The sequence below is a fragment of the Salvelinus alpinus genome, chromosome 13, assembly GCF_045679555.1.
Source record: "Salvelinus alpinus chromosome 13, SLU_Salpinus.1, whole genome shotgun sequence".
NCBI lineage: Eukaryota > Metazoa > Chordata > Actinopteri > Salmoniformes > Salmonidae > Salvelinus > Salvelinus alpinus.
In genome coordinates, this window is record NC_092098.1 from 31,749,589 (window position 1) to 31,776,080 (window position 26,492).

Genomic DNA, 26,492 nt, shown 5'->3' on the forward strand with positions numbered 1-26,492 from the left:
AACTTTTAAGACCTCCACCACATGTATGATTCAGAACATGAAGAATAAAATTTGTCTTGGTAAAATGTATTTTGTAACACAAGGAAGTGTACTATAGCCTACTGCATGCAGTGTGTGCATTGCTGCGGTTATAATGTGAGGAAATGGCTGAATAGTTTATAAATATTGTAAGCTAAACTTTCTGATCTGCTGCATCAGCCTCATTGCTTTTAAAATGTTTTATGATGCGAGTTGTTGTATTACATTTGGGATCTATCACATCCCACAACTGTCCCAGACTGTTTGGAATATTTATTTATTTCCTCACATAGAAGGACAATAGAATAGGTCAACTTTTGTACTATAGGGGAAAGTAGATTGACATAAGCTAGTGCTTTTGCTGTTCGTCAGGCCTACTCATCTTGTTGGCTAACGAAAAGTAAACGTAGACAGTTCTAAAATCTGTAATATGCGCATCCGAATTCGAAAAGGACACGGGCAATTGGGTCTTCACTTGTAGCCTACTCCGGCGCTGAGATAGAAGCCTGTGAGAAAACCCGATCACGTGATCGGCATTGGCTAATAAGAAATTAGATATCTGAGAGAGCCATGTAAGTGAGAGGTGCTTTGGAACACGCAGTACAGAGAAGGGATTTATAATTATTATCATTGCAGCCAATGGTAGCAAAAGGCACGGATTTTTTAGGGAGCAGAGGCCACACTAAGGGCTTGTCAAGTTGTGATTGAGAGACTGATGAAGTGTGTGCATTCTGTGCAAGAAACAAAGCAGAGCTCATGCCTTTCATGCAACTTGTTCAAATCATTAGAGTCGCATTATGCGAATGTATAAAAAAATCCAAACATACATGGCATTCAGAAAGTATTCAGACCTCTTGACATTGTCCAAATTTTGTTCTAAAATTGATTGTTTTTCTTCCTCAATCTACCCACAATACCCCCTAATGACAAAGCATACATTTTTTTTTAAATACATTTGCACAAAAAAATACAATTACATTTACATAAGTATTCAGACCCTTTACTCAGTACTTTGAAGCACCTTTGGCAGTGATTACAGCCTTGAGTCTTATTGGGTATGACGCTACCAGCTTGCCACACCTGTATTTGGGGAGTTTCTCCCATTCTTCTCTGCAGATCCTCTCAAGCTCTGTCAGGCTGGATGGGGAGCATTGTTGCACAGCTACTTTCAGGTCTCTCCAGGGATGCTCGATCGGGTTCAAGTCTAGCTCTGGCTGGGCCACTCAAGGACATTCAGAGACTTATCCCAAAGCCACTCCTGTGTTGTCTTGGCTGTGTGCTTAGGGTCGTTGTCCTGTTGGAAGGTGAACCTTCACCCCAGTCAGAGGTCCTGAGCGCTCTGGAGCAGATTTTAATCAACGATCTCACTGTACTTTGCACCGTTCATCTTTCACTCAATCCTGACTAGTTTATCAGTCCCTGCCACTGAGAAACATCCCCAACAGCATGATGCTGCCACCATAGGGATGGTGCAAGGTTTCCTCCAGATTTGACGCTTGGCATTCAGGCAAAAGAGTTCAATCTAGGCTTTATCAGACCAGAGAATCTTGTTTCTTTAGGTAGCTTTTGGCAAAGTCCAAGTGGGCTGTCATGTGCCTTTTACTGAGAAGTGGCTTCATTCTGGCCACTACCATAAAAGGCCTGATTGGTGGAGTGCTGCAGAGATGGTTGTCCTTCTGGAAGATGTCATGGAATTATTCTAATCAAAAGGAGAGATTTCTTCAAAACAAGTAAACTTTATTATTTAATTACTGCAGTAATGGAGCTTGTCAACAAGCCCCTCGTAGGTGATTCGTTGAGAGCCCAACCAGAAGGACTAAGCCACAGCAGTTTATAGCAAAGTCCATCCTCCTGGATGTTCATGACAAACAGATGTATGGAATGGGTCACAAGGTTAAGATTCGTATGAAAGATAGTAATAATTCACAGCAAACAGTATCTGCTGTAAAAATTGATCTAATTTTGTAGAAACCAGAGTCTGGCCCCCAACTCAATACTGGAGCCATCTCCCCCTTGTACCCCAGTACAGAAACATTAACTCATGCTATGGAATGCGGTCTTGTTAGGCTTATCACCCAAAGACAGAGTAAAGCTTCTGTCAGCATTAAATCTGAGGCCCATCCTCAGTAGAACACACACAGATGAAAGTGTTCTAAGAACCCCCTATTCTGTTCCACCATTTGACGCCATACCAGTATTAGAACATAATCTTGTAATTTCTGTTCTGACAAAGGTTCACCCATCTCCACAGAGGAACTCAGGAGCTCTGTCAGAGTGACCATCAGGTTCTTGGTAACCTCCCTGACCAACAAGGCCCATCTCCGCCAATTGCTCAGTTTGGCTGGGCGGCCAGCTCTAGGAAGAGTCTTGGTGGTTCCAAACTTCCTCCATTTAAGAATGATGGAGACCATGGTGTTCTTGGGGACCTTAAATGCTGCAGAAATGTTTTGGTACCCTTCCCCAGATCTGTCCCTCGACACAATCCTGTCTCGGAGCACTACGGACAATTCCTTCAACCTCATGGCTTGGTTTTTGCTCTGACATGCACTGTCAACTGTGTGACCTTATACAGACAGGTGTGTGCCTTTCCAAATCATGTCCAATCAATTGAATTTACAACAGGTGGACTCCAATCAAGTTGTAGAAACATCTCAAGGATGATCAATGGAAACAGGACGCACCAGAGCTCAACTTTGAGTCTCAAAGCAAAGGGTCTGAATACTTACTGTCTGAATACTTACGTATTTATTGTTAATACATTTACAAACATTTCTAAAAACCTGTTTCACTTTGTCATTATGGGGTATTGTGTTTAGATTGATAAAAAATTAAAAAATACAATTTTAGAATAAGGCTGTAAAGTAACAAAATGTCCGAATGCACTGTATAGCCCAACATTTGTATCACAACTAAAGTTGCATAAATAACTAAATTAAGCATATAGGAGGACCTGTTTCTTTGTTAACCTCTTTCAGCTAGGGGGCAGAATTTTTATGTTTGAAAAAATAACATTCCCAAGGTAAACGGACTATTTCTCAGGCCCAGATATTAGAATATGCATATAATTGACAGATTAGGATAGAAAACACTCTAAAGATTCCAAAACGGTCAAAATATTGTCTGTGAGTATAACAGAACTGATTTTGCGAAAACCTGAGGAACTCCAACCCGGAAGTGCCTTTTATTTGGAAAAATCCCTGTTCCATTGACTGCCCCTCCTCCATTTAAAGGGGTATCAACCAGATTCCTTTTTCCTTTTCCAATGGCTTCCTTAGGCTGTGACCAGGCTTTAGACATAGTTTCAGGCTTTTATTTTGAAAAATGAGCGAGATTTATCAAAACGCGTCAGTGAATGACCAGGTGTCCTTTGATTGGTTCCTGCGCAGGAGAGATGTAGCTCGACATTTTCTTTCTCTGTAGTATTGAACAGTTTACCGTCCGGTTGAAATATGATCGATTATGTATGTTAAAAACAACCTGAGGATTGATTCTAAAAAACGTTTGTAATGTTTCTACGAACATTACGGATACTTTTTGGAATTTTCGTCTGCCCTTCAGGACCGGAACGAGCCTGTGGTTTTCTGAACATAACGCGCAAACCAAATGGCGGTTTTTGGTTATAAAACTAATCTTTATTGAACAAAAATAACATTTATTGTGTAACTGGGAGTCTCGTGAGTGCAAACATCCGAAGATTATCAAAAGGTAAGCGATTAATTTGATTGCTTTTCTGACTTTCGTGACCAAGCTAATTTAAGGCTAGCTGTTCTTACTGTTTTGTCTAGTGATTGATAAACTCACAAACGCTTGGATTGCTTTCGCTGTAAAGCATATTTTCAAAGTCTGACACGATAGGTGGATTAACAACAAGCTAAGCTGTGTTTTGGTATATTTCACTTGTGATTCCATGATTATAAATATTTTTAGTATTATTTTTGAATTTGGCGCTCTGCAATTCAGCGGTTGTTTACAAAAATGATCCTGCTAAAGGGATCCGTGCGGCAAGAAATTAACCGCTGAACACAGAATAGCCGCATGTGCGCACTCCCTCAGAAATCATTTGGAGAAAACATCCTTTGTTCAATTCTATTCTTCTCACTATAAAATAATGCCACAGAATTCTAAGCAAATCATGTCTGCTAAATGAACTAATGTAGCCCACAGCCATATGGCATAGCCAGATCAGGGCAACTCAGAGTATGCTATTGTGTTTGTCTGAAATATACCATAATTTGCAAATAAATTCATAAAAAATCCTACAATGTGATTTTCTGGATTTTCTTTTCTCATTTTGTCTGTCATAGTTGAAGTGTACCTATGATGAAAATTACAGGCCTCTCTCATCTTTTTAAGTGGGAGAACTTGCACAGTTGGTGGCTGACTAAATACTTTTTTGCCCCACTGTATTTGCTTGACAATCACCAGCTGACGAAATTTCATGACCGCCACAGCCCTAGCGGACATCCTACATAATGATGAGTACCATCACATGCACAAATAACAGGCATATTGTGGCCTGGCTTACAGTCTGTCAGTATTGGGAACTGGGAAGACGTGAACAATTACAACATATGAAGAAAATGCTCCTGCACCGGTCGACAGCTAAGAGCTCAAAATGGCCCGTCTCCATTTTACTCACGCTGCGTACTCCTGGAGCTTGAGCTGGAACACATCAAAGACTTCTTTGTTCGTCATGAGGTAGACGGAGCGCAGGTAGGAGACAAAACACTACACAGAGAAAGAAAGCGAGAGAGAGGGAGATGGAAAGGTGAGCGATATATTGACGCCAGCCATCTTCTCTAACAAAAACAGCCAGCCGAGGGAGGCGATGAATCACACTGGATGGTGCAAGATGGTGATAAGGGCCCCTCTTTTCTCTTTGAGTGGGCTCTCTCCTCAGGAGAAATGTGAAGTCAGTCTCAAATTATGATTAGAGGCTGAAGATGAAACAACCTGATGCCTCACAAAATGGTGTAAAATCACATTGTTTTGAGTTCAAAAGAAATGAGAATAACAAATCGTACCATCTAGAAGGCGAGGTTGTTAGTGACAAAGCCAAAAACACACTGTTGGTGCATAAGAGGCAATTTCGATTTTCCATCGCATTTTAGTCATTTAGTCAAAAATGTAAATAATGGAGAATGTAAATGCAGGTGCCAAATCTCAATTTTATGGGTGTAAGCACTATAGGTGAAATGAACAACTTCTGTTCTGGAACTGACTTGTGCGCTAATTCATCTCAACCCCCTGCCCTCACCGCCCCCTCTAGGACACTGACCCTCTGCGCTCGCTCCTTCTGTTCCTTCTCTTGGGCCAGGAAGGCCTCCAGCTTCTGCTGCACGCTTGTCAGCTTCTCTGGGTTCACCCTGACAAAATAAGAAAATAAAACATTTAAATATTTTGTGAATCGACATAGCATTACATTTGTAAAATGTATTAAAACAGTGAAAAGGTCACAGATGCATGGACACCTTCATGGATGGAAACACACTGACACAAAGGTTATTAGAGTGGACATGGTCGGTAACAAAACCTATCCCATAATGGTTTATCATCATCATTATTATTATCACATTGGACAAAAAATTAATTCAGCAACAAACCCCAAAGTCAATGCTATTTAAGTCACAGCATGTCATTATATCGAAAACATAGACTTAGCACTATAATCTTCTTTGAAAAAGCTATCCCGCTAAGTCCATTTATAGCACTGTAATGGATGGACTTCTCCAAGGGTCTAGTGAGCACCTCTGACTGGCAACACAGCCCTCTGTGCCTTGCAACTCCGCAGGAGAGAGTGGGAACATCAAAAGGTCAACTTTCCTCTCCATTGCCCGCCTCAGTGTCACAGACGCCAAAGGAGACTGAAGGGGGATAATATAGTGGGGATGACGGAAATTAGTAACTGTCCCCTCTATCTGTCCAATGACAACATTAACAACCACCAGCCAAGGTGTTTGTTTTGAAGTAGGTACAAGGGCTGCATTCCAATTCCCTACCCCTCCGCTCAGTGAACTTGCTCCCTCCGCAAATGGATATAAAAGCCACTGCATGGGTGTAGGGCGTGGCAGTCATTAAAATTGTCAGCCGGTTATTGTCAAGCAAAAGACTGTCGGTCTCACGGTAATTGATCATTAATTAAACATGTTTAGCATCTCCAGGCCTCCACGCATACAGTCCACTGATGTGTGCCTTTGGAACATCATTTTAAAAAGTTGAATAAATCAATTGAATATACACCATCACAATAAATCCATTATTTATTTTAGGCAGGTCTAAGGTCTTCAGGGTGCCTGAAGAAGGCACAGTGATGCCGAAACGTTGGTAAATAACCAATAAATTACTGGGAGATTATATATGGAGTGTGCAACTCTTTATTTTGATAGTTTATTCGCCGTTAGGCAGCACCTCCACACACAAAAAATGTTCTGGGTGTGCGCCAGCTCAGGTTTTTTAGGCAGGTCTAAAGAAACATGATATGAAGAAAATGTATTTCAGAAGAACAGAAAACGAGTTGGCCTACTGAATGTTATCTGGCTATGCGCCATGGCCATAGGCTTATTCACTTAACCATATCTTGTCTAAGTCATTCGCCATTATTTTATATTATTTTCTAGAAAGAAGAATATCATTTTACTTAGCTGAATAAAATAAAGGATATTTTCACATTCCTGATCACATATGAAGTGGCTATGTTGAGCATAAAAGAGATAATTTGAAACCGGTCCTATATGCTAGATTGAGATATTTGACAACTTTAGTTATGAATGATACAAACCTTACATGCTGACCACACCGCGTGCGCCATCGCGCTCATGTTGATTTTGTCCACCCACACCAGACGCGAGTAGAACATGCAGGTTGAAATATCAAAACGAACTCTGAACCAACTATATTAATTTGGGGACAGGTCGAAAAGCACTAAACATTTATGGCAATTTATCTAGCTAGCTTGATGTTGCCAGCTACTTTGTCCTGGGATATAAACATTGGGTTGTTATTTTACCTGAAATGCACAAGGTCCTCTACGCCGACAATTAATTCACTGATAAAAGGGTAAACCGAGTTTGTTTCCAGTAATCTCTCCTCCTTCAGGCTTCTTCGGACTTGATATGGCGGTTGGCAACGAACTTTAAGGTGCATTACCACCACCAACTGGACTGGAGTGTGGACCTCAGTTCAAGCAATCACTCACGTGGGTATATGTTCCTAAAAACCAAATGAGGAGATGGGAGAGGCGGGACTTGCATCGTGTCAAGCATCACAAATAGAACCAAGTTCTATTTTAGCTGCTGGCTACGCAGACGCTCGTTGATGTACGCAAACAGTTTGGATGAAATGGTTGAATAACATGTGTAAATGTATTTTGCAACGCGAGTGGTGTGGTCAGCATGTTAGAATGCCTTAGAAATCAAAAGATATATGGGCTGCATGATGTGACTATAGGCTACTGATTAGTGATGCACCGATATGACATTTTTGGCCCATACCGATATCCGATATTTTCCTTGCCAAATAAAACGATACCGATAACTGATATTTACAATTTTAGCGGCCTTTTAATCATTCTAGTACAGTTAAATAGATAACACACACATGGACACAGCGGACAAAGGCACTGCATCTCAATGCAAAAGGAGTCACTACATCCCTGGTTCGAATCCAGGCTGTATCACATCTGGCCGTGATTGGGAGTTCCATAGGGCGGCGCACAACTGGCCCAGCATCGTCCGGGTTAGGCCGGGGTAGGCAGTCATTGTAAATAAGAACTTGTTCTTAACTTCTTATGGCTGCAGGGGCAGTATTGAGTAGCTTGGATGAAAGGTGCACAGAGGTGCCCATATTAAACGGCCTGCTCCTTAGTCCCAGTTGCTAATAAATGCATATTATCATTCATATTGGATAGAAAACACTCTGAAGTTTCTAAAACTGTTTGAATTATGTCTGTGAGTATAACAGAACTCATATGGCAGGCAAAAACCTGAGAAGTTCCACTTCCTGTTTGAATTGTTTCTGAGGTGTCAGATTTTCAACCATGCTCTCAATTCAAATGACAGCGAGATGCGTTTTCACTTCCTACGGCTTCCACTAGATGTCAACAGTCAACAGAACTTTGTCTGATGACTCTAATGTGAAGGGGGGCTGAAGGTGACAGGAATGAGTAATCACTTCCACGGGCTGATCACGCATTCACCATGCGCCTTCACATGAGTAGGACGTCCGTTCCATCGCTCTTCTGAAGTCAATTAAATTTTCCGGTTGGAACGTTATTCAAGATGTATGTTAACAACATTCTAAAGATTGATTCAGTACATCGTTTGACATGTTTCTACTGACTGTTACGGAACTTTTGGACATTTCGTCACGTTATAGTGGAGGGCGCTTTTTGACTTCGGAATTATTTACCGAAGGCGTGAACCAAAGTAGCTAATTGGACATAAATAACGGACATTATCGAACAAATCAAGCATTTATTGTGGACCTGGGATTCCTAGGACTGCATTCTGATGAAGTTCATCAAAGGTAAGGAAACATTTATCATGTATTTTCTGGTTTCTGTTGAGTCCAACATGGCGGCTAATTTGGCTATTGTTCTGAGCTCCGTCTCAGATTATTGCATGACTTGCTTTTTCCGTAAAGTTTTTTTTAAATCTGACACAGCGGTTGCATTAAGGAGAGGTATATCTATAATTCCATGTGTATAACTATTATCATCTACATTTATGATGAGTATTTCTGTTGAAACGATGAGGCTATGCACTATCACTGGATGTTTTTGGAACTAGTGAATCTAACGCGCCAATGTAAACTCAGATTTTTGTTATAAATATGAACTTTATCAAACAAAAGATGCATGTATTGTGTAACATGAAGTCCTATGAGTGTCATCTGATGAAGATAATCAAAGGTTAGTGATTCATTTTATCTCTATTTCTGCTTTTTCTGACTGCTATCTTTCGCTGGAAAAATGGCTGTGCTTATTGTGGTTTGATGGTGACCTAACATAATCGTTTGTAGTGCTTTCGCTGAAAAGCATATTTGAAATCGGACACTTTGGTGGGATTAACAACAAGATTACCTTTAAAATTATATAAGACACATGTATGTTTGAGGAATTTTAATTATGAGATTTCTGTTTTTTGAATTTGGCGCCCTGCACTTTATCTGGCTGCTGTCATATCGATCCCGGTAGCGGGATGCAACCATAAGAAGTTAACTGACTTGCCTAGTTAAATAAAGGTTACACACACACCACACTGACCAAAAAGTTATTTTGTTAGCATTTACGTATGTCCCCATTACCAGTAACATAATCAAAACCTATTTCTTTCACTTACTTGCTGTGCTGTTTCATTGTTCATTTGTGCAGTCGTTTCATTCTCAACCAGGATTTCTATGGAATGCCGTTAGGGTCTTTGCGTGTCAAAAAATATACTATTTAACACGTGTCAAATAAGCTTGTTGACAAATCAGGACCTGAATATGACTTAAGCTAAAGCTTGCTACCCCAGAAGTTGCGGTATTGGTATTGTAAACACATCGTTCGTGGCCGGTGTTTGCAGACTTTTTTGTACAGCTTTGGCAGTGCGACTATCTTTTTTGACACGCAAAGACCCAAACGGCATTCCATAGTAGGTATGTCATGAAGCTAATAGCAGTGACACTATTACTTATTGTGTAACTCCAGCAGGGCAACATCTGAAATATAGCGCACTTCATAGTGTGCACCGGTGCTCGACCAGTCGGCGAAAGCCAACATCACCCACGACAGAGAACGGTTGATTGTCAAGTGCAATGAATTCCATTATCTTGGCGTTAATGGATTTCACCTTGTCTGGCTGAAATTTTGTTACTGTTTCAAATGACTGCTCTACTTGTTGATTGCTCAATCCACACAGCAGACATTGTGGGCTAGTTTAGGATTGCTGTGTAGCACGTATAGCGCAAAATTTTACGTGGCGTCACCTCACGTACCTATGTTATATACAGTGGGGCAAAAAAGTATTTAGTCAGCCACCAATTGTGCAAGTTCTCCCACTTAAAAAGATGAGAGAGGCCTGTAATTTTCATCATAGGTACACTTCAACTATGACAGACAAAATGAGAACAAAAAATCCAGAAAACCACATTGTAGGATTTTTAATGAATTTATTTGCAAATTATGGTGGAAAATAAGTATTTGGTCACCTACAAACAAGCAAGATTTCTGGCTCTCACAGACCTTGAACTTCTTCTTTAAGAGGCTCCTCTGTCCTCCACTCATTACCTGTATTAATGGCACCTGTTTGAACTTGTTATCAGTATAAAAGACACCTGTCCACAACCTCAAACAGTCACACTCCAAACTCCACTATGGCCAAGACCAAAGAGCTGTCAAAGGACACCAGAAACAAAATTGTAGACCTGCACCAGGCTGGGAAGACTGAATCTGCAATAGGTAAGCAGCTTGGTTTGAAGAAATCAACTGTGGGAGCAATTATTAGGAAATGGAAGACATACAAGACCACTGATAATCTCCCTCGATCTGGGGCTCCATGCAAGATCTCACCCCGTGGGGTCAAAATGATCACAAGAACGGTGAGCAAAAATCCCAGAACCACACGGGGGGACCTAGTGAATGATCTGCAGAGAGCTGGGACCAAAGTAACAAAGCCTACCATCAGCAAGGGCATTGAAGATGAAACGTGGCTGGGTCTTTCAGCATGACAATGATCCCAAACACACCGCCCGGGCAACGAAGGAGTGGCTTCGTAAGAAGCATTTCAAGGTCCTGGAGTGGCCTAGCCAGTCTCCAGATCTCAACCCCATAGAAAATCTTTGGAGGGAGTTGAAAGTCCGTGTTGCCCCAAAACATCACTGCTCTAGAGGATGGAGGAATGGGCCAAAATACCAGCAACAGTGTGTGAAAACCTTGTGAAGACTTACAGAAAACGTTTGACCTCTGTCATTGCCAACAAAGGGTATATAACAAAGTATTGAGATAAACTTTTGTTATTGACCAAATACTTATTTTCCACCATAATTTGCAAATAAATTCATAAAAAATCCTACAATGTGATTTTCTGGATTTTTTCCCTCATTTTGTCTGTCATAGTTGAAGTGTACCTATGATGAAAATTACAGGCCTCTCTCATCTTTTTAAGTGGGAGAACTTGCACAATTGGTGGCTGACTAAATACTTTTTTGCCCCACTGTAGGTATGCACGTCAGCTTTGACATCGGCGTTAACCTAGACATCGGCCGATACCGATGTTGCCATTTTTAGCTAATAATCGGCTGATTCCAATATGTTCACCGATAAATCGTGCATCCCTACTACTGATGATTTGAGAAAGTCGCAAAAAAGCTTGTGCTCTGTTCCATGCCTCTGGCTGCACACGCTGTTCTCTTATCAAGTGTCCACCCATTAGACTATTCTAACTATAATCTGGTCTTTACTAATATGCAACATTTCTTTTGATTTAGAATGGCCCATTATCAAATGAGCAGGAACAGGGACAAGAGAAAATATCATCCATATGCACTTGAATAGCGAATGGAGGCGACTTACACGCGGTTCGTTTTTCGCTCATGTCGGCGGTTACTTCACCGTGCGACAGGTGATATTCTGGCCAAACCCTGTATGCTATGGACTCTCCAACCCTGTTCCTGCAGCTACCCAGTGCTTAATTTGGGAAACCAAGTGGAATCTGTTCAGGAACATTGACAGTAACGTGTTTCACAAAGATACCTTTAATATAAACTGCTGAGAGCCCATCTCAATGCGCGAAGGAGAAAGGAATGAAGGAGAGAGGGGAGGAGATGGAAACGCACAGTGGTGAGATACTATGTAGCTAAAAGGTAATGTGTCAGCCCAATTATGAAAATACAAAATATTCCCTACTACTATACGCTATTCAACATCAAATACAAATTCACTATAATTGTAGGCTAACTCAATTTGTTTAATTTAGGCTATGTACCAAAGATATCTTAAACCAGTATGTTTTTAAATGTTTTTCTGCCATGTGTAATGTAGTAGGCTATGTATTGTACAACGGCACAATCATTTTAATTCAGTTAATATTTCTATTTTGGGGGAGGCTTAGGATCATATATAGGCCTAAGCTTATGCATAAGTTCTAATATGCAAATAGATGTTTTGAATTAATCACCTTTGAAAGCACTGTCCATTTCATTGCGTTAGGCTTTGAAACAACATCCACAACCATGTTTTCCACTCAGTTTCAAACGGTTGTTGAACTTCTTTCTTCAAATTGATTAATCAATCACATTGAGGTGAGTTAAAAGCACATACTGTTTCGATAAGTGTTTGTGATTTCCGATAGCATTTGCATTGATTTCAGAGTGGTTAGAGAGACAATAAAGCCCTGAGTACCAGGTCATTAGCGACCTAATGATCGTTAGCGAGTTGGGTACTACTAATGAATGTCCATGGTGCATAGGAGGAGATAACCATGACTCAGCAGTCACATAGAAATGTACTGCTGTCATGACTAGGGCTGTTGCGGTGACCGGATTACCGCCACACCGGCGGTCACGAGTCATGAAGGCAGTCAAATTCCACATGACCATTTAGTCACAGCAATTAAGCTTCTCCAAGCTATGATGTTGCTGATGGTCATTAGTAGCCTACCAAACTTGCTAACTGCCTGGTACTCGGCACTCTAATCACTCTGACATCAATGCAAATGTATACGAAAATCTAATCAAACACTTCATGAGAGCTCATATTGCTCATGTTGTGCTACATTTCTAGGTTATGCAATTGCATAAGAAAACAGAGTGATGGCCACGAATAAAAATAGGATCCCATCAGCTTTCTATAGGCTAGGCATACTATATTTATTTATTTCTCAACTTTCCTAATATTAAGCACATTGTTTATCTTTACAACAGGAGTATAGCCTACCTGGCTGGCATGAAAATAAACCACAGGAAAAGCGTCCTCTATTCACTATTTAAGTGCATAGATGACATGTATTTTTTCCTGCTGCCCCTATTTCTAGACAGGTGGATGAGAATTGTACATTCTAAATCAAAACAAAATTCACACATATATTATTTAGTATATGTAAAGACAAGATTAATTCAAGAATAGTCTGATGGGTGACAATATTAGCCTATCACTTGTGAATTATACCCAGCATAAGAAACTGCCATTTTTTTGTGTCTTCTTGAATCAGTCGCACACCTCATGTAGCCCATAGGCATATACACTGCTCAAAAAAATAAAGGGAACACTTAAACAACACAATGTAACTCCAAGTCAATCACACTTCTGTGAAATCAAACTGTCCACTTAGGAAGCAACACTGATTGACAATACATTTCACATGCTGTTGTGCAAATGGAATAGACAAAAGGTGGAAATTATAGGCAATTAGCAAGACACCCCCAATAAAGGAGTGGTTCTGCAGGTGGTGACCACAGACCACTTCTCAGTTACTATGCTTCCTGGCTGATGTTTTGGTCACTTTTGAATGCTGGCGGTGCTTTCACTCTAGTGGTAGCATGAGACGGAGTCTACAACCTACACAAGTGGCTCAGGTAGTGCAGCTCATCCAGGATGGCACATCAATGCGAGCTGTGGCAAGAAGGTTTGCTGTGTCTGTCAGCGTAGTGTCCAGAGCATGGAGGCGCTACCAGGAGACAGGCCAGTACATCAGGAGACGTGGAGGAGGCCGTAGGAGGGCTACAACCCAGCAGCAGGACCGCTACCTCCGCCTTTGTGCAAGGAGGAGCACTGCCAGAGCCCTGCAAAATGACCTAGGAAGCGGTCTTGAGAAAAGAGGGTGGCAAAGAAGGGAGTTGCAAACATAGGATCTGTGCTCCAGTATTCTCTTAGGGAGTTTTTCTTTACTATCCCCATGAGAAGGACTGTCGTCACCAGGAAGGTATACATTTCACTAATTGTGGTTGTCACTCATTTAGCAAGTTTCCCCCTCACTCCTGGCTCCCTCTTCTCTTGTAGCTCTAAGGCATAGCGATTGGTCTCCTCTACTACGTCTCCCACCAGCTCCTCTGTCAGAAACAACTTAAAGCACTCTGCCTCAGATGGAAATGGCAAGGGGCGTTGCACTCCAGACTGGGACTCAAAGCAAACAGCAGGGCAGGAGGGGTGAAATGACTGGCGGCCTTCCAGCTACCACAGAAATCCTGTACTTCATCCACTGTCGGTCTGCCTCCATCACCACCAGCATCTTCAAAAGGGACCTGGGACTTCGTCAATGGACAAGGAGTCCTCATATTCAGGGTTCTCAATTGCTACAATGTTGGGGGGCAGCTCCTTACTGTCCGAATCTGATTCCTGACTTTCAGACTCATTGTCAGAATCTTTTTTTTTTTATCTCCAGAATTTCCGCATTTGTGAGTTGTCTCCTTTGAAAGACATTTCTAATGCTACAGCTTAGCTCACTAGCTACATACATAAACAACAACACTGAATGGCTCAGAGTGGGAGTGAGAGGTTACGTAATTGACTGCCGACACACTCCACTTGTATCAATAAATCCCTATCAGAAAATGTTTTGTGTAGTAATTATTTATACATTTACTGTTTTCAATTACTGGTGACAAATCATACATTCCGATTCTTGCATAGATTGTAATGGGCACATATTATGTGTGTAAAATACTTTATTGAAGGTTGTACTGATTATGATGAGCTAATTCCAGCTGTGTGTGGAGCCATGGTTGTTGACATACAATGCATTCTGGGTCGGACCAAATATGTTATAACAAAATTTGGTGAGTAAGGGTTCACTCATTCTTTGAGAACTAACGGAAATGGGATGGGAACGATGGTAGATGACACACCCCCTTCAACACGCATACTATAAACAGACCAAACTCATCTTGTCTTCTCTTATTATCTTTGGTTTCTGTGAGAAAAGAAAAGCATGGCAGCGCGCAGAAACTACCCATCGTCGGATTACTTTCGATTTCTAGAGTGTTTTACGCAATTATCTCGATCAATGGTGAGCTCACCCGTGATGTGATTAATTATAAATAGTTATTTCTAATAGCTAATTCATTTTGTAGTTTATGTCAGCTGAGTTATACAAATATGACCGCTTGTGTTACGTCAATCTTTCCTCAGTTAGCGCTAGGACAAAAGTAGCCTAAATTTTTCCGGTTTGGACGATTGTGTTATGTTGTAGATACTTCTGTGAATGTCTGTACATTGCATCCAAAAATAAACTGCTCACATTCTGGACATAACTTTGTAAGGACTGTGTTTGTGCAAAATGTTTCTGAAAAAACAGTGTAGCCAGCTCAAATGCTGATTGTTGCCTCATTCGAAACTGGCCGTTCTAAATAAGCGTTCTAATCACACCGGTGTGATCGTAGCTACAGGGACCACTGTAGAATGATCACACCAGTGTGATGGTACGTGTGAAAGGGTTAAAGTTGAAAGTTTCACCATAAATGCATAATTGCATTTAAGGTCACTTTTGATAATGCTAATGGTACATTCGCGCGTATAGCCTACTGCCATGTGCACATTGCTGCTCTTATGTGAAGAAATAGCCTAATAGTTCATCAACATTTTAAGCTAAAACGTTCTGATCGGTAGAGTCAGCCACAATTCGTAAAAACTTTTTTTGAATGCTAGCGATAGTATTAATTTGGGATCTACTGCACCCTACAAGTGTCCCAGACTATGTTGGGAATATGTATTTATTGCACAGAATAGGTCGACTTTTGAACTATGGAAGATATGCTAGTGCTTTTGCTGTTCGTTAAGCCTACTCATCTTGTTGACTGACAAAAAGTAAATGTGAACAGTTCTTCCAATATGCACCTCGGAATTGGATAAGGACGCACACAGTTGCGTGCCCGATGTGTCGGTCTTCACTTGTAGCCTGTGAGAAAGACCCGATCACGTGATGGAGAGCCATGTTAGTTGAAGGCGCTTTGGATTGCACAGCACTCAGGGAAAAGGACACAACGCAGCACTCCAGGCCGCAAAGGCATGGATTTTTTAGGGTGCATTACGGCCACAAAGGGGATGCTGCCGTGAAATTCGAGGCATTATCAAGTGCTTGTCAAATTGTGAATGACAGACTATTGTAGTGTGTACAGCCTGCGCAAAAACAAAGCAGAGCTCATGCCTTTCAAACTACTTTTTTCAAATCATTAGAATCTCATCATGCAGCCTTACAATGTACTAAAAATCAAAACATATAGCCAACGTTTGTAGAACTAAAGTTACATTAATAACTCTAAATTAAGCATATAGGAATACCTATTTCTGAGTTAACCGCTCAACACAGAATAGTGTGCACACTCCCTCAAATCGCTTGGATAAAATATTTATATTTTATTCAGCTTTGTTCAATTGTATTCTTCATACTATAAAATAATGCTACGAAATTCTAGGCGAATCTTGTCTGCTAAATGAACTAGTGTAGCCCACAGCCATTTGGCATAGCCACATCAGGGCCTAACAAAGACAACTATGAGTATGCTATTATTTTCTTCTGAAAGACATGTTTTTAAAATCATGCTTCTTAAGACCCATCTAAATTAAATCATGGATTTATTGTGAAGGTGTAGGCTATATTACATGGATTTATTGTACTTGTTAAAATGTGTGGAAGCCAGCAGATGCTAAATGTGTTTATGTTAATTAACGGTCAATTACAGTGAGACCAACAGTTATTTGCTTGACAATCACCGGCTGACAAAATTTTGTGACCCCCACTGCCCGAGTCATGACTGAGGACTGCCGGTGGGGAGGCAACAGTCACCAAAACAGCCCTAGATGGGGTTTAGCAAGGGCCAGAGTAAGTTTCCACCATATTTCTTCCATCAGTCCATTCATTTTGAGGGGGGAGTGAATGAGTGCGCACTTTGGGGAAAAGGAAATGAGCCCTTATGGTGCAGCATATTAGCTGTCAAGTCAGAACGAGTTCACAAAAAAAGAAAAAATACTGACTTGAAGCTGTCATCAAATCAAAGGGTGGCTACTTTGAAGAATCTCAAATACAAAATATATTTTGATTTGTTTTACACTTTTGTGGTTACAACATGATTCCATGTGTTATTTCATAGTTGGTGTCTTCACTATTATTCTACAATGTAGAAAATAGTAAAAATAAAGAAAAACCTTTGAATGAGTAGGTGTGTCCAAACTTTTGACTGGTAATGTCGGAGCACAAATCAAGTCCCTAAGCAAGAGAGTAATCGCCTCATTCTAAAATCAGTTGTTGATTTAACAGAAAGAATGACTGAGCAGCATGTTACGGATGTTGGGAGATCAAAACTTTGCAACACTAGCCAGGACAAATAAGATTAGTGAGAGATGAAATGGGATGATTTTCCACTGAACGACTCTCACTATGCATCTAAACACACACACAGGAGAGGGTAAAGCCGCATTAACCACCATCCATCCTGAACGTCCCCCAGTGTAATTCCCATTCTCCTCACGCAGTCACTCTGCCAGGTAGAGAGAAGCCGACGACCTTGCAGCTTACTGATAAAACCGAGTCGGCCCAGCTCTCACACACACCAGCACCAACAAACATCTTACGCAGGCAAGACCACCAGTCACCTCTACAACATGCATGAATTCACACCGGATCACTCAAACACACTCGAAAACAGCACACAAAATTCTCACCACAAGAGGACTGGAGGTATGCGTGTCAAAGTGAGGTCAACTGTACATTTCTTATTTTTAGTCAAAACAGATCCCCTAACATACGTTGCTGCAGGCTAACCTACTCCTCCATCCAGAACCCCAAACTCCCCGTCCTCCCCCATCTTACTCTCCCACTCTCTTGGTCTACCCCTCTTCTCTATAATGAAATTGTGTCCTGTTGATTTTCAGTTAGACAAGCAGCGTATTAGCTCGCGGCTTCCCTCAGGCCAACTTCACAATCAAGAGGAAGAAAGAGATCATCATGAAGAACTTCTTTTGATAACCATTATAGACTTCATTTCCCGCGAATAATACATTTTCATCCTGTGAAAACATCTGTCTGGTTTAATATTGGCATTAATATTAATGGATTAAATCCCCAGCCAAAATGTCAGTAAAACACGTGCAAAGCATGCAAGACTGTATACGAGTGAATCCTCAGGAAACCAGGACAAAAAAAACACCATGATTTGGGGGGAATTTCACAAAATGTAATCTATAGAATGTTCATTTGGAGGAAGGAATGTTGACATATTTGACATTTTGTATCTAACAGCATAATTGAGAAATAATAAAAGTAGGCATATTTATGACATTTTGGCCTTACCCAGGCCTCCTTTAAGGCTCCATAATATTTCATCTACAGGTGCTACAAAGCAAAAATTGTGTCATATGAAGCTTTACGGCTTGCTCTGTAACATTAGTATTTTGATATATATATTTGTTTTACATTAATTTATGAATATTGAAAGACAGACATGAACATTGAAAATACAGCATTTTGATTTGGCACATTAAAAAATATATATATTGAACACGCCCCCCTTAGAGAGAGAGAGAGAGAGACACACAGCTGCATGTGAACTCTCACATTTTTCAACATGTTTTTTACAAAATGATAGATTTGGAGTTAGATAAACTTGGATTTTTCAGTAGGTACATACACAGCCTTTTTGCGCAGGCTGTACACACTACAATAGTCTGTCATTCACAATTTGACAAGATGCCCTCCACAGCATGGCCTTCACTCTAGATCAAAACTCCTAACCTACACCCTAATTTTGACCAAAATAAACCGGAGAGATTACTGCTTCCAAGGTTTTTTCCCCAAGCAATACGGAGGGTGCTCTAGCAAACAAACAGCAGAGACCTGAGGACACCATCCAATCTGGAACTGAGTGAGTAGTGTTTGGTCTGATGCTATTTTGAAAGCCAAGAAGAAAATGAAAAAAATGAAAAATAAATGATATATTTTAATGGGGACTGAACACTGAGTTAAGACTTAAGACAAGGTCAGACCAGATACAAATTCAATTAGCACCAAGGTGTGAAGTGAAAGGTGTCGAGGCCTTTAGGCCCAACAAGTGGCGGGAGTCTTTGAAGCGTCCTCTGAAGCACCCTCCTGCTGTTCAAAAATTATTCACTGGCATTTTCTACAAGAAATCTGCCTCCAGAAATAAAAGCTTATCCCAAGTGGGTGTGACACCTACTCCTGTTACCTGCTGCACTGCTGCTTGGATTCCACCTGGCGATCATTCACCAACTGCCCTGGCCTGTCTCCCCGTCTGGTACAGGTACCCCCACCACACTCATCCCTTTCTCTCACGCACTGTTGGGACGAGTGACTCTGAACTTACAATGGCTATCCCCAAGTCGTTATATAATAGATATTATATAATATCTAATCACTGATCATAATCTTGATGTGATTGGCCTGACTGAAACATGGCTTAAGCCTGATGAATTTACTATGTTAAATGAGGCCTCACCTCCTGGTTACACTAGTGACCATATCCCCCGTGCATCCCGCAAAGGCGGAGGTGTTGCTAACATTTACGATAGCAAATTTCAATTTACAAAAAAAAAAATGACGTTTTCGTCTTTTGAGCTTCTAGTCATGAAATCTATGCAGCCTACTAAATCACTTTTTAAACCTACTGTTTACAGGCCTCCTGGGCCATATACAGCGTTCCTCACTGAGTTCCCTGAATTCCTATCGGACCTTGTAGTCATAGCAGATAATATTCTAATTTTTGGTGATTTTAACATTCATATGGAAAAGTCCACAGACCCACTCCAAAAGGCTTTTGGAGCCATCATCGACTCAGTAGGTTTTGTCCAACATGTCTCTGGACCTACTCACTGCCACAGTCATACTCTGGACCTAGTTTTGTCCCATGGAATAAATGTTGTAGATCTTAATGTTTTTCCTCATAATCCTGGAGTATCGGACCACCATTTTATTACGTTTGCAATCGCAACAAATAATCTGCTCAGACCCCATCCAAGGAGCATCAAAAGTCGTGTAATAAATTCTCAGACAACACAAAGATTCCTTGATGCCCTTCCAGACTCCTTCTGCCGACCCAAGGACGTCAGAGGACAAAAATCAGTTAACCACCTAACTGAGGAACTCAATTTAACCTTGCGCAATACCCTAGATGCAGTTGCACCCCTAAAAACTAAAAACATTTGTCATAAGAAACTAGCTCCCTGGTATACAGAAAATACCCGAGCTCTGAAGCAAGCTTCCAGAAAATTGGAACGGAAATGGCGCCACACCAAACTGGAGGTCTTCCGACTAGCTTGGAAAGACAGTACCGTGCAGTATCGAAGAGCCCTCACTGCTGCTCGATCATCCTACTTTTCCAACTTAATTGAGGAAAATAAGAACAATCCAAAATGTATTTTTGATACTGTTGCAAAGCTAACTAAAAAGCAGCATTCCCCAAGTCAGGATGGCTTTCACTACAGCAGTAATAAATTCATGAACTTCTTTGAGGAAAAGATCATGATCATTAGAAAGCAAATTACGGACTCCTCTTTAAATCTGCGTATTCCTCCAAAGCTTAGCTGTCCTGACACAACTCTGCCAGGACCTAGGATCAAGAGAGACACTTAAGTGTTTTAGTACTATATCTCTTGACACAATGATGAAAATAATCATGGCCTCTAAAACTTCAAGCTGCATACTGGATCCTATTCCAACTAAACTACTGAAAGAGCTGCTTCATGTGCTTGGCCCTCCTATGTTGAACATAATAAACGGCTCTCTATCCACCGGATGTGTACCAAACTCACTAAAAGTGGCAGTAATAAAGCCTCTCTTGAAAAAGCCAAACCTTGACCCAGAAAATATAAAAAACTATCGGCCTATATCGAATCTTCCATTCCTATCAAAAAAATTTGAAAAATTTGTTGCGCAGCAACTCACTGCCTTCCTGGACAAACAATGTATACGAAATGCTTCAGTCTGGTTTTAGACCCCATCATAGCACTGAGACTGCACTTGTGAAGGTGGTAAATTACCTTTTAATGGCGTCAGACCGAGGCTCTGCATCTGTCCTCGTGCTACTAGACCTTAGTGCTGCCTTTGATACCATCGATCACCACATTCTTTTGGAGAGACTGGAAACCCAAATTGGTCTACACGGACAAGTTCTGGCCTGGTTTAGATCTTATCTGTCGGAAAAGATATCAGTTTGTCTCTGTGAATGGTTTGTCTTCTGACAAATCAACTGTTCATTTTGGTGTTCCTCAAGGTTCCGTTTTAGGACCACTATTGTTTTCACTATATATTTTACCTCTTGGGGATGTCATTTGAAAACATAATGTTAACTTTCACTGCTATGCGGATGACACACAGCTGTACATTTCAATGAAACATGGTGAAGCCCCAAAATTGCCCTCGCTAGAAGCCTGTGTTTCAGACATAAGGAAGTGGATGGCTGAAAACGTTCTACTTTTAAACTCGGACAAAACAGAGATGCTTGTTCTAGGTCCCAAGAAACAAAGAGATCTTCTGTTAAATCTGACAATTAATCTTGATGGTTGTAAAGTCATCTCAAATAAAACTGTGAAGGACCTCGGCGTTACTCTGGACCCTGATCTCTCTTTTGACGAACATATCAAGACTGTTTCAAGGACAGCTTTTTTCCATCTACGTAACATTGCAAAAATCTGAAATTTTCTGTCCAAAAATGATGCAGAAAAATTCATCCATGCTTTTGTTACTTCTAGGTTAGACTACTGCAATGCTTTACTTTCCGGCTACCCGGATAAAGCACTAAATAAACTTCAGTTAGTGCTAAATACGGCTGCTAGAATCCTGACTAGAACCAAGAAATTTGATCATATTACTCCAGTGCTAGCTTCCCTACACTGGCTTCCTGTTAAGGCAAGGGCTGATTTCAAGGTTTTACTGTTAACCTATAAAGCGTTACATGGGCTTGCTCCTACCTATCTTTCCGAGTTGGTCCTGCCGTACATACCTACACGTACGCTACGGTCACAAGACGCAGGCCTCTTAATTGTCCCTAGAATTTCTAAGCAAACAGCTGGAGGCAGGGCTTTCTCCAAAAGATCTCAATTTTTATGGAATGGACTGCCTACCCATGTGAGAGACGCAGACTCGGTCTCAACCTTTAAGTCTTTACTGAAGACTTATCTCTTCAGTAGGTCATATGATTGAGTGTAGTCTGGCCCAGGAGTGTGAAGGTGAACGGAAAGGCTCTGGAGCAACGAACCGCCCTTGCTGTCTCTGCCTGGCCGGTTTCCCTCTCTCCACTGGGATTCTCTGCCTCTAACCCTATTACAGGGGCTGAGTCACTGGCTTACTGGTGCTCTTTCATTCCGTCCCTAGGAGGGGTGCGTCACTTGATTGGGTTGAGTTACTGACGTGATCTTCCTGTCTGGGTTGGCGCCCCCCTTGGTTTGTGCTGTGGTGGAGATCTTTGTGGGCTATACTCGGCCTTGTCTCAGGATTGTAAGTTGGTGGTTGAAGATATCCCTCTAGTGGTGCGGGGGCTGTGCTTTGGCAAAGTGGGTGGGGTTATATCCTTCCAGTTTGGCCCTGTCTGGGGGTATCATCGGATGGGGCCACAGTGTCTCCTGACCCCTCCTGTCTCAGCCTCCAGTTTATGCTGCAGTAGTTTATGAGTCAATCACCACCTTCCGGAGACACCTGAAACCCCACCTCTTTAAGGAATACCTAGGATAGGATAAAGTAATCCTTCTAACCCCCCCCCCCCTTAAAAGAGTTAGATGCACTATTGTAAAGTGGTTGTTCCACTGGATACCATAAGGTGAATGCACCAATTTGTAAGTCGCTCTGGATAAGAGCGTCTGCTAAATGACTTAAATGTAAAATGTAAATGTGTCGGGGGGCTAGGGTCAGTTGGTTATATCTGGAGTACTTCTCCTGTCTTATCCGGTGTCCTGTGTGAATTTAAGTATGCTCTCTCTAATTCTCTCCTTCTCTCTTTCTTTCTCTCTCTCGGAGGACCTGAGCCCTAGGACCATGCGTCAGGACTCCCGGGCATGATGACTCCTTGCTGTCCCCAGTCCACCTGGCCTTGCTGCTGTTCCAGTTTCAACTGTTCTGCCTGCGGCTATGGAACCCTGACCTGTCCACCAGACGTGCTACCTGTCCCAGACCTGCTTTTTTCAACTCTCTATAGACCGCAGGAGCGGTAGAGATACTCTTAATGATCGGCTATGAAAAGCCAACTGACATTTACTCCTGAGGTGCTGACTTGCTACACCCTCGATAACTACTGTGATTATTATTATTTGACCATGCTGGTCATTTATGAACATTTGAACATCTTGGCCATGTTCTGTTATAATCTCCACCCGGCACAGCCAGAAGAGGACTGGCCACCCCTCATAGCCTGGTTCCGCTCTAGGTTTCTTCCTAGGTTTTGGCCTTTCTAGGGAGTTTTTCCTAGCCACCGTGCTTCTACACCTGCATTGCTTGCTGTTTGGGGTTTTAGGCTGGGTTTCTCTACAGCACTTCGAGATATTAGCTGATGTACGAAGGGCTATATAAAAATAAACTTGATTTGAGATAGATACATATACACTGCTCAAAAAAATAAAGGGAACACTAAAATAACACATCCTAGATCTGAATGAATGAAATATTCTTATTAAATACTTTTTTCTTTACATAGTTGAATGTGCTGACAACAAAATCACACAAAAATTATCAATGGAAATCAAATTTAGCAACCCATGGAGGTCTGGATTTGGAGTCACACTCAAAATTAAAGTGGAAAACCACACTACAGGCTGATCCAACTTTGATGTAATGTCCAATGTCCAAGTCAAAATGAGGCTCAGTAGTGTGTGTGGCCTCCACGTGCCTGTATGACCTCCCTACAACGCCTGGGCATGCTCCTGATGAGGTGGCGGATGGTCTCCTGAGGGATCTCCTCCCAGACCTGGACTAAAGCATCCGCCAACTCCTGGACAGTCTGTGGTGCAACGTGGCGTTGGTGGATGGAGCGAGACATGATGTCCCAGATGTGCTCAATTGGATTCAGGTCTGGGGAATGGGCGGGCCAGTCCATAGCATCAATGCCTTCCTCTTGCAGGAACTGCTGACACACTCCAGCTACATCAGGTCTAGCATTGTCTTGCATTAGGAGGAACCCAGGGCCAACAGCACCAGCATATGGTCTCACAAGGGGTCTGAGGATCTCATCTCGGTACCTAATGGCAGTCAGGCTACCTCTGGCGAGCACATGGAGGGCTGTGCGGCCCCCCAAAGAAATGCCACCCCACACCATGACTGACCCACCGCCAAACCGGTCATGCTGGAGGATGTTGCAGGCAGCAAAACGTTCTCCACGGCGTCTCCAGACTCTGTCACGTCTGTCACGTGCGAACCTGCTTTCATCTGTGAAGAGCACAGGGCGCCAGTGGCGAATTTGCCAATCTTGGTGTTCTCTGGCAAATGCCAAACGTCCTGCACGGTGTTGGGCTGTAAGCACAACCCCCACCTGTGGACGTCGGGCCCTCATACCACCCTCATGGAGTCTGTTTCTGACCGTTTGAGCAGACACATGCACATTTGTGGCCTGCTGGAGGTCATTTTGCAGGGCTCTGGCAGTGCTCCGCCTGCTCCTCCTTGCACAAAGGCGGAGGTAGCGGTCCTGCTGCTGGGTTGTTGCCCTCCTACGGCCTCCTCCACGTCTCCTGATGTACTGGCCTGTCTCCTGGTAGCGCCTCCATGCTCTGGACACTACGCTGACAGACACAGCAAACCTTCTTGCCACAGCTCGCATTGATGTGCCATCCTGGATGAGCTGCACTACCTGAGCCACTTGTGTGGGTTGTAGACTCCGTCTCATGCTACCACTAGAGTGAAAGCACCGCCAGCATTCAAAAGTGACCAAAACATCAGCCAGGAAGCATAGGAACTGAGAAGTGGTCTGTGGTCACCACCTGCAGAACCACTCCTTTATTGGGGGTGTCTTGCTAATTGCCTATAATTTCCAACTGTTGTCTATTCCATTTGCACAACAGCATGTGCAATTTATTGTCAATCAGTGTTGCTTCCTAAGTGGACAGTTTGATTTCACAGAAGTGTGTTTGACTTGGAGTTACATTGTGTTGTTTAAGTGTTCCCTTTATTTTTTTGAGCAGTGTATATATATATTTTTTTTCCCTTTCTTGTGCATTTTGCCTCATGACTCTCTGCATACTTTGTTGACTACAAACTTCCTTTACCCAACCGTGGGACAAACTGTTTGTTCCCACACTCGGGGCTCTGACTCTATATTGGTTACACAGACTTTTGGCCTCCCATCTTATTCTAACCACCTCTCGCCGGCTTTGTATTCATGTTACCTGATGAAATTGCTGTACAATATGATCGCTGCCATCTGATGCACATAGATGTCATAAATCAGCACTGCAGAGCTCTCCCTGTCCTATGCCGCACCTTGATTGTATTACTGTTGATGATATCTTGAAATGTGCATGTACACCCTGGCCCAACTACTGTTGTTAGACCCAATTCTGACTTGTGCTCTGATATCTGCTTCACTGATTTCTGCTCTTGTAAAAGCCTGGGTTTTCTGCACGTTAACACTAGAATCTTATTACATAAAATGTATCAATTGAAAGTGTGGGTTCACAGCTCCAATACAGATGTGTTGGTCATTACTGAGACATGGTTTAGGAAGAGTGTTTTCAATTCTGATGTTAACCTTTCTGGTTAGAACCATATTCGGCAAGACAGATCTTCCAGAGGTGGGGGAGTGGCAATCTTCAACAAGGAACACCTTCAGTGCTCGGTTGTCTCCCCCAAGTCTATCCCCAAACAAATTGATTTGCTGGTTTTAAGCATTACACTTTCAAATAGCTCTTTGTTGACTGTTTCTGGGTGCTATCGTCCTACATCAGCACCAGCCTGTACCCTACCTGCCCTAAGCTCTCTCCTGGCCCCTTACAACAAGTCTGAATTTGTCCTGCTTGGTGACCTAAACTGGGACATGCTTAAACCACCTGACCAAGTCCGAAAGCAATGGGACTCCCTAAATCTTTCTCAGATTATCACCAATTCCACAAGGTATGCCTCCAAACACCCAGAAAAGGCTACTCTCCTTGATGTTATCCTCACAAATAATCCTGATAGGTATCAGTCTAGTGTTTTCTGTAATGACCTTAGTGATCACTGTTTTACAGCCTGTGTTCGTAATGGCTGCTCAGTGAAACGACCTGTCCTGATTTTGTCATAGACGCTTGCTAAAAAACTTTAAGGAGCAAGCCTTCCTTCATGAACTGGCCTCTGTAAAATGGTATAGAATCAGCTTGATCCCCTCTGTTGAAGACGTTTGGACCTTCTTTTTTTGATATTTTCAGTGGTATTGTTAACAAACACTCCCCCATAAATAAAATGAGAATTAAAAACAGGTTCAGTCCCTGGTGCGACAGTGAACTTGCAGAGTTACTCCACCTCAACAATTGCATTTTGCGAAAGGCTCGGCACACGCATACTCAAGCTGACCGGCAATCGTTCAGGCAAATGAGA

At 42.0% G+C, this 26,492-nt stretch overlaps 1 pseudogene; it reads right to left on the reverse strand.

Annotated features, from left to right (window-relative positions):
- Positions 1-26,492, reverse strand: part of LOC139536727 (probable ATP-dependent RNA helicase DDX10) — a 121,073-nt pseudogene that overhangs the window by 69,833 nt on the left and 24,748 nt on the right.